Source organism: Aptenodytes patagonicus, unplaced genomic scaffold (genome assembly GCF_965638725.1).
Source record: "Aptenodytes patagonicus unplaced genomic scaffold, bAptPat1.pri.cur scaffold_43, whole genome shotgun sequence".
Lineage (NCBI taxonomy): Eukaryota > Metazoa > Chordata > Aves > Sphenisciformes > Spheniscidae > Aptenodytes > Aptenodytes patagonicus.
This window is the reverse complement of record NW_027472001.1, coordinates 576,230-583,011: the sequence shown is the minus strand read 5'-3', so window position 1 is coordinate 583,011 and position 6,782 is coordinate 576,230. Positions and strand designations below refer to the sequence as shown.

General features: G+C 56.9%; 1 long non-coding RNA gene across 1 annotated transcript; it reads left to right on the top strand.

The window, feature by feature from the left end:
• Positions 1-1,451: 1,451 nt before the first annotated feature.
• On the top strand, positions 1,452-3,091 carry LOC143173283 (uncharacterized). Its single transcript, XR_012997513.1, has 3 exons — positions 1,452-1,513; positions 2,784-2,886; positions 2,989-3,091. It is a non-coding gene; the product is annotated as an uncharacterized LOC143173283 (long non-coding RNA).
• The last annotated feature ends 3,691 nt before the right edge of the window (positions 3,092-6,782 follow it).

The window sequence follows — 6,782 nt, the reverse complement described above, 5'->3', positions numbered from 1 at the left end:
GTTCCTCACCACCCACGTACGGTCAGCCAGCGACTGCTGCTCCCTATCTTTCCCCAGCTAAAGGGGAGGAGAAACCTGTATAAAAAGGCAGGGGGTGACAGGAAAAGCCCCAGACGCCGAGGGGACTTGGGACAGCTATCGCCAAAGGTTTTGCCTTGTCTGAACCCGTCGGGGGACTGGAAACAACACGCCCTTCTGCCTAGCATTGCCCCCAAGTCAGCGTCTGCAGCAAAACTCTACAATTACGGTGTATAAGCAGCGCCGCAGACACTGGGGAACAATGTGGGGACACAGCACGCAGGCAGGTCATACATCCGCTCCTCCCTCCCGGCCAGCTGGCAGCACTCCTTCTAGTGGCAGAATTCCTCGGGCTCGTCCCCTCTGGCTGCCTACCAAGGGCTTGGGCAGGAGAAGGGTTTGCACCCGGAGGTTACCTTCCGCGCTTCGCACTGAGGCACCTGTAGGTTTGTGGCAGACCTCAAAATTGCGGGCATAGCTGCCGCTGTGCTCACTGAGATGGGCAGGAGCTCACTGGCGAATTCTCCCCTCTGGGCCTCCGTCCTGCTCCCCATCGCCTTTTGCTCTTCCTCCGTCTCCATCCTGGAGGCCATCGCTGTTCTGTCCTTCTCCGCCTCCTTGTCCTCATCCACATCCCTCTGTTTCTCAGTCTCTCTGGATTGTTTCCCATCCTTCTCTTGCTCTCTGTCCCGCTCTCTGTCTCTGCCTCTCCCTTTCTCTCTCCCCTCTGCCCCTCTGTCCTGCTCCCTGCCCCATCTCTCTCACTCCGCTCTCCTCGTGCCTTTTCCCTCTCTCTGACCCCTGGCCCGCTCCCTCACCCTGCCTGTGACAGTCCGTCCCTCTGTCCTCCTTCCTGCCCTTCTTCTTCTCTGTCCCCCTCTCCTGCTGCTTACCACTACTTTTATTCCTGCACCCTCCTGTCCCCTCCCCCTCCATCTCCTCCCCGCTCTATCCCTCTGCCCGCTCCTCACCAGTAGTTTGCCTTTCTCCACTCCCTGCCCAGCTCCCCCTGCTCTCCCCGTCCCTCTGTCCTGCTCCCGTCCCTCTGTCCTGCTCCTGTCCCTCTGTCCGTCTCCCGTCCCTCTCCGGGCACCCCACCGCCCTGCCCCACCCCTCTCTGCCGCTCTGTCCCTCTCTCCTCCTCCTCCCTGCTCCACCAGGGCTCCAGGGCCTGGGCAGCCCCGCGGAGGTGGCAGCCATGGGGCCTGCGGGGGGGCGGGGCCCAGCCGGGGGACGGTGTCCCCGCAGGGTCAGGCAGCAGGAAGGCGTGCCCCGCGGCATGCCGGGAGCTGTAGTCCTGGGGCACGGGGCTGCCGGGCGACCATGTTCCGTCCCGGGGCATGCCGGGAGCTGTAGTCCTGGGGCACGGGGCTGCCGGGCGACCATGTTCCGTCCCGGGGCATGCCGGGAGCTGTCATTCCCCCCGCCTCAGCTTCCCGGCAGCCCTGTTGGTGACGGGAGGTGCAGTCTGTGCTCCAGCAGTGGCCCAGCTGAGGTGAGGGCTGGGGCCACCGGTGAGGTGACCGAGGCCCTTGTGCGGGTGCGGGGATGTCTGCTGCCCGCTGGCTGCCCGGGGATGGTGGGGGGGCTCCAAACTGCCCGGTACGACGGGCTCCCGGTCAGCTGGAGCCGGGCCCAGCCGGGGCAGCCCTGGGAGTGACCCGAGAACTGTGGCGGGGAAGGAGACGGAGACAGACCGCCGCCCCCCCAGGCACAGGCACCGGGCTCCCCGACTCCCAGAGCCGCCCCAGCCCCGCTCGCCCCCTGCAGCTGCCCCGGCCGTCTCTCTGTCCCGCTGCCCGTCACAGTTTGTTTTCTTCCAGTGCTGTCCTGCTCCCCGTTCCTTTTTTCTCTCTCTGTCACTCTGGCCTGCTCCCCGTGTCAATTCTTTAATGCCGCCATCTCAGTCCTGCAGCACATCGCTATTTTTTTTCCCTCTTCCATCCCTTTGTCCTGCTCCCTGCCCCTGTCCCTGTCTCTCTTTCCTTTTGTTCTGCTGCCCATCTCTGTGCTCCAGCCCATTGCCATTTTTTTCCCCCTTCTCGGTCTCCTTGTCCGAATCTGACCCTCTCTTTATTTCTCAGTCCCTTTGTCCTGCTCTCTGTCCTTCTTTGTCACTCTTCACCTGTATGCCCCACTCCCTGTCCCTGTCTTTCTCTATCCCCCCTTCCTTCTGCTTCTCCTTCCCGCCGCCCCCCCATGCCTCTGTCCTGCTCCCCGACCGTACCTTTTCTTCCTCCATCTCTCTGCAGGGCTCCTCATCCCGATTTCTCTTGATTTCTCCATCTCTCTAGCCTTTTCCCTGTACCTGTCTTTCTCTCTCGGCTCCCCTGTCTCCTCTCTCGCCTTATTTTTCTCTTTCTAGTCCTCTGTCCTTCTCCCCATCAGCTTAAACGGAATGAGCAGGTGTCCCTGTGCTCTGGTGTTTACCTTGCATTGCCCTAGGGAAGATGTGTGTTTTTAGGGCTAGGGCTCATTTGGAAGCTGATCTCCTTATGGAGACGGCGGAGCTCGGCATAGTTAAAGCAGAGGTTATTCTCAGCTGGTGCTCTGTGCCTCTTGTTGAAATTTCGAGCAGGCTGTGGGCCTTATTTTGAAGGAAGGTTTCTTGTTCTGCGCTTACTGCTCCTCGGGATGCTGCACAGGAGTGGTGTTGGGGTCTGCAGGGACAGGTGGGACCTGCTGTGATTCCTCGTAAACGTGAACTGGGCTTGTCCTAATGTACTCGAATAAACCAGACTAACTGCATATGGTTTTCTTCGCAGACCCAATTCCAACCAACGTGCTCGGCGCTAATGAACAAGAGACCGTGCGCTACTTTTCCAGACGTCACTGGCTGCAAGTTAGCTGAGCGCATCACTTACTCAGGTAACGGTGCAGTTGGTCTGTGATCAGGGATGCGTACCTGCACGACAGTGCCTTCATGAATGTTCTCTGGTCTTGCCGCTTCAAAGCCCTTCCTTCTTCCAGAAACTTCAAGATGGCATTTCTTATTCTGGGCTTCGGGCTGGAGTTGGACCTACCGTTGAATGGCTGATATAACGGGCTCAATAAAATGTGAATGAGAACCCCGCTTTGTTGTTGTTGTTGTTTTCTAACAGTGTCAGAACTTTGGTAAGCAAGAGGAAGAGTGGTTGAAAGAGTCTGTTCTTTGAGAGTAACGTATTCCCGTGGCGTGCCCATCTTTGCATGGTGAAGGTTTCCTCCCTGCAGTATGGTTTTGCTGGGCTGCGAGGCTGTTTGGGAGTAGCAGAAGTAAGAAGTTTCATCTTTCAAGGTAACGAAGCTGTAGCAAAACTAGCAGGAAAAGCTAGTTTCTTCCTAGAGTGCTGTCTGAGAAAAACAGTAGCAAGTAGAGGCCCTTGCAATTGGCTTTTTTATGCAATCTTCCTACGGAGCTTTTGGTATGGATTGACTTCTGGGAAGTAAGACCTGAGTTCCTGTGCACTCTCATACGCAGTGCTGCCTCCCAAAATAGGCCGGCCCTCTTCCACTTCTGCTCCTTCCACGCTCGTATGGAACAAGGAAATGCAGGAGTGTGCAGATTCAGTAATTTGCTGGCAACGGGTGTTCGCTGGGGAGGCCTGGCGTAAGGCGTGGCCCAACGGGGCCGTGAGGTCTCAGAGCCCGTGGCCGCAGCAGCAGCAGCACGGTGTGAGAGTTGGGGGGCCGTGGTCCTCACCCGCCTCCTCCTCTTCCTCCTCCTGGTGGCCCTGCAAGCCCAGGACACCCAGGCTGCTCTGAGACGAGCACAGGGAGCAGGTAGGCGGGCAGGGGGACAGCACCCAGCCCCAAGCAGTGCGGCGTGGCACCCACCGCACCTCAGCGGGGTGGCAGTGGGGCCAGGGCTAGGGCTGGGTCCGGGAGAGCAGCTGAGCCGGGCTGGGCCAGGCAAGCCAGGCAGGCACCATGGTGCGGGCAGGGGGGGCAGACACCCCGCGGGGAGGTGTGGAGGGTCTGCGGCCACTTTGGGGGTGTTTTCCGGGCAGGCGAGGGGGCCGGGAGCAGTGGTGCGGGGTGAGAGACCTGGGCACTGAGTCCCTGTGGCTTTCAGCCTCGGGGACGTCCCGGAGCGGCGTGCTCAGATGATGTCTGCTCGGGAAAACAGGAGCGTTTCTGCTCTAGTCCTGCAGCCCTGCTCCCCTTGGACGAACTGCAGGTCCCTGGCCCACAGGAACACGCAGGGGTAGCACTGGTGCAGCCTTTCACGGGCTCTTGTCCACGAGAAGCGTAGACAATTGCTTTTTCCTCCAGTTCTTTAGCGTGGGCTTCCTCTGTGCGCATGGAAGCTTCTCTGATCTGTGCTTGATTCCAGATGATGGCATTGGCAGTGCTTATCGAGCTTCTCAGCTGGATCCTGCTTATGGGGAGGCGATCCTTGGGGGCGTCCCAGAGGTAAGTTATCAATGTCTGTCTGCTTGAGGGAATAAACACTTATGTTTCAATAGGTTATTCATGTGCAATTTTACCTAAGATCCTCTTAAGGCCTTCCAAGAGCTTTTTGTGCCTTGCGGGCGTTGCCCAGATGAGTCATGAATATTTCTTTGCCTGAAGACCTGCTAGGTCTCAGAGAAAAGGTCACCCATGTTCCTTTTTAGCTGTGGGAACCAACACCTTGGTATGTGTGCCATGTCATTACCTCACCCCCTTCCAGTCACTGCAGGTGACTCAGGAAGAAGCAGATCAGAACATGCAGTGGAAACTCTCCTCACCTGTGTTTGATTACGTGTGTTTGGTTCCTGCAGTCCTTGTTGATCAAGCCACTCAGTGGAATCCTGTTCCTGAGCCCGGGTGGTATCCCGGAGGTAAGTATTCAGTCTTCATTTGTTACTGGCCTTTTGTCTTTGTTAATATTTGGTTTCTTATTTGTTAATCTTTTGTTGTGATAGTTCAGCCTTCCAGTGGCCAGCAGGCTCTTCTCTACAAGAGTGGTGAATGATCATTTTTTCCTCTGGTGCTCCATGCTCCCGCTGTAGTGTGGGCTTCCTGTTGTGTGGGTGAGAGGTCTCCTGGTAAGAAGGCCCTGAGAGGCCCTGTGTTTGTCCGTCTGGTCCTTGAGGGGTGTTGCACGTGGCCTGGAGACAGTAGTTTGAAAGCTGCCAGGTCCCAGCCAAGAGGTCACAAGGCCCCTCTGAGCTTTGGAAATCTCAGCCTGCATCTGTGTCCCGTGTTGTTGCCTGCCCCGCTTCCAGTCACAGCAGGTCACTAAGGAAGAGGTAGATCACAACACGCAATGGAAGCGTCTTCCATCTCTGCTTGATTAGAGCTGGCCCTGTAGACAACGGCTACTTGACTTCTCAACTTGAGCCTGTCCGTGAGCCTCAGGGCGATCCCACAGGTAAGTCCCTTGAACGAATGAGCACTTACGTTTTAATTTTCTGTTCACGTGAAATTTAACTTACTACTTTCTTGGCTGATGCTCGGGCACGCAGAAGAGCAGAGAGGGAAAGGGTCAGGCTCAGTGATGTGCCCCAGGGGGCTCTGCCTTGTGAAGCTGTCTTTGCCAGCTGCTCCGCCCCTGTGCTGCTTCCAGTGCTGACTGCGAAGCCAGCAGGCATGTTGGGGTTGAGCTTAGAGCTGGTGCGAGCTCCAGGGAGTCCTTTCTCCCGACAGCTCCGTGCCTGGTTAGTGGCCACGGCAGGCACCTGGTAAATGTTTGCAAGATGCTCCTGAGTGGCACGTCGTGGCTTTCTACTTCCTTTGAGAGCTGCCAGCTCAAAGCCCAAATGTCAGGCAGGCGCCTCTGCAGGTGTGAGAATGTCACACGCCTGCATGTGTGTGCCATGTCATTACGTGACCCCCGTCTATGTTCCGCTATTCAGTTATGACGGTGTAGATCGGAACATGTGATGTTAACTTCTCATGGGTGTTTGGTTGCAGATGTGGCCACAGGGAGGGCTTTTCCAGCTCCTTGGCTGGATCCCGGGCTGGATCCCAGCTGGCAGCCCAAGAGCGAGTAGTCAGTCTTTATTGACTTCACAGAACAAGCACTCCTTTTCAATATTTTGTTCATGTGACATTTGCCCTCATACTTTCTGTTGATGTCCTCGAAGAGGAAAGTATAAAGCTCGTATAGGGAAGTATTCCCAAAAGATATCTCAAGTTCCAAAGGAAATCCTGAAAGACTTGGAGAAAGCAGCCCCTGGTTGGTACGTTTCACGCTGTTAACCGTACGACTTTGGAAGCTGAAGTTTCAGATGCGTTTGTGGACGTGCTGTAGCCTACGCAGCAGGAAGGGATGAGTCGGAGCCTGGCTGCAGTGCCACTCGATTTCACAACTGGAGTGGGCTGGTGAGCCCCAGAGATGGTCCAGCACAGCGTCTGCTACCAGTTGTGGTTCAAGCTGAGTGCCAGGGGCAGCTGCTGCCCCAGTGGTAGCATTACTGGTCAGAGCTGCTTTGTGCAGACGCTGGTCTCCAGATGTCCGGAACCGGCGTGTGCTGCGTTTGTGTTCAGCTCGTGCACAGCCCGGCTTGCAGCTGGGCAAGTTGAAGGCAGGAATGACATCCCCAGAAATCTTGGCTGCCCTTTCCTAATGTTGGAAATCGGGTGCAGATGCTGATTCTGCAGGCATTTCTGTTTGTGATGGACTTTCAGCCTGCAGACTGATAGCTGTGGTGGCACGAGTATGACTCTTGGTGGTGCTCCCGGAGTGCGTGAGGGACTTGCGGAGGAGCTAATTGCTCACGAGGCATGAGAGGGCCAGCACGCTGCCAGTCGCTGGAGGGGAGAGGGCCCTTGGGCAGTGGAGAGCCTGCGCAGGC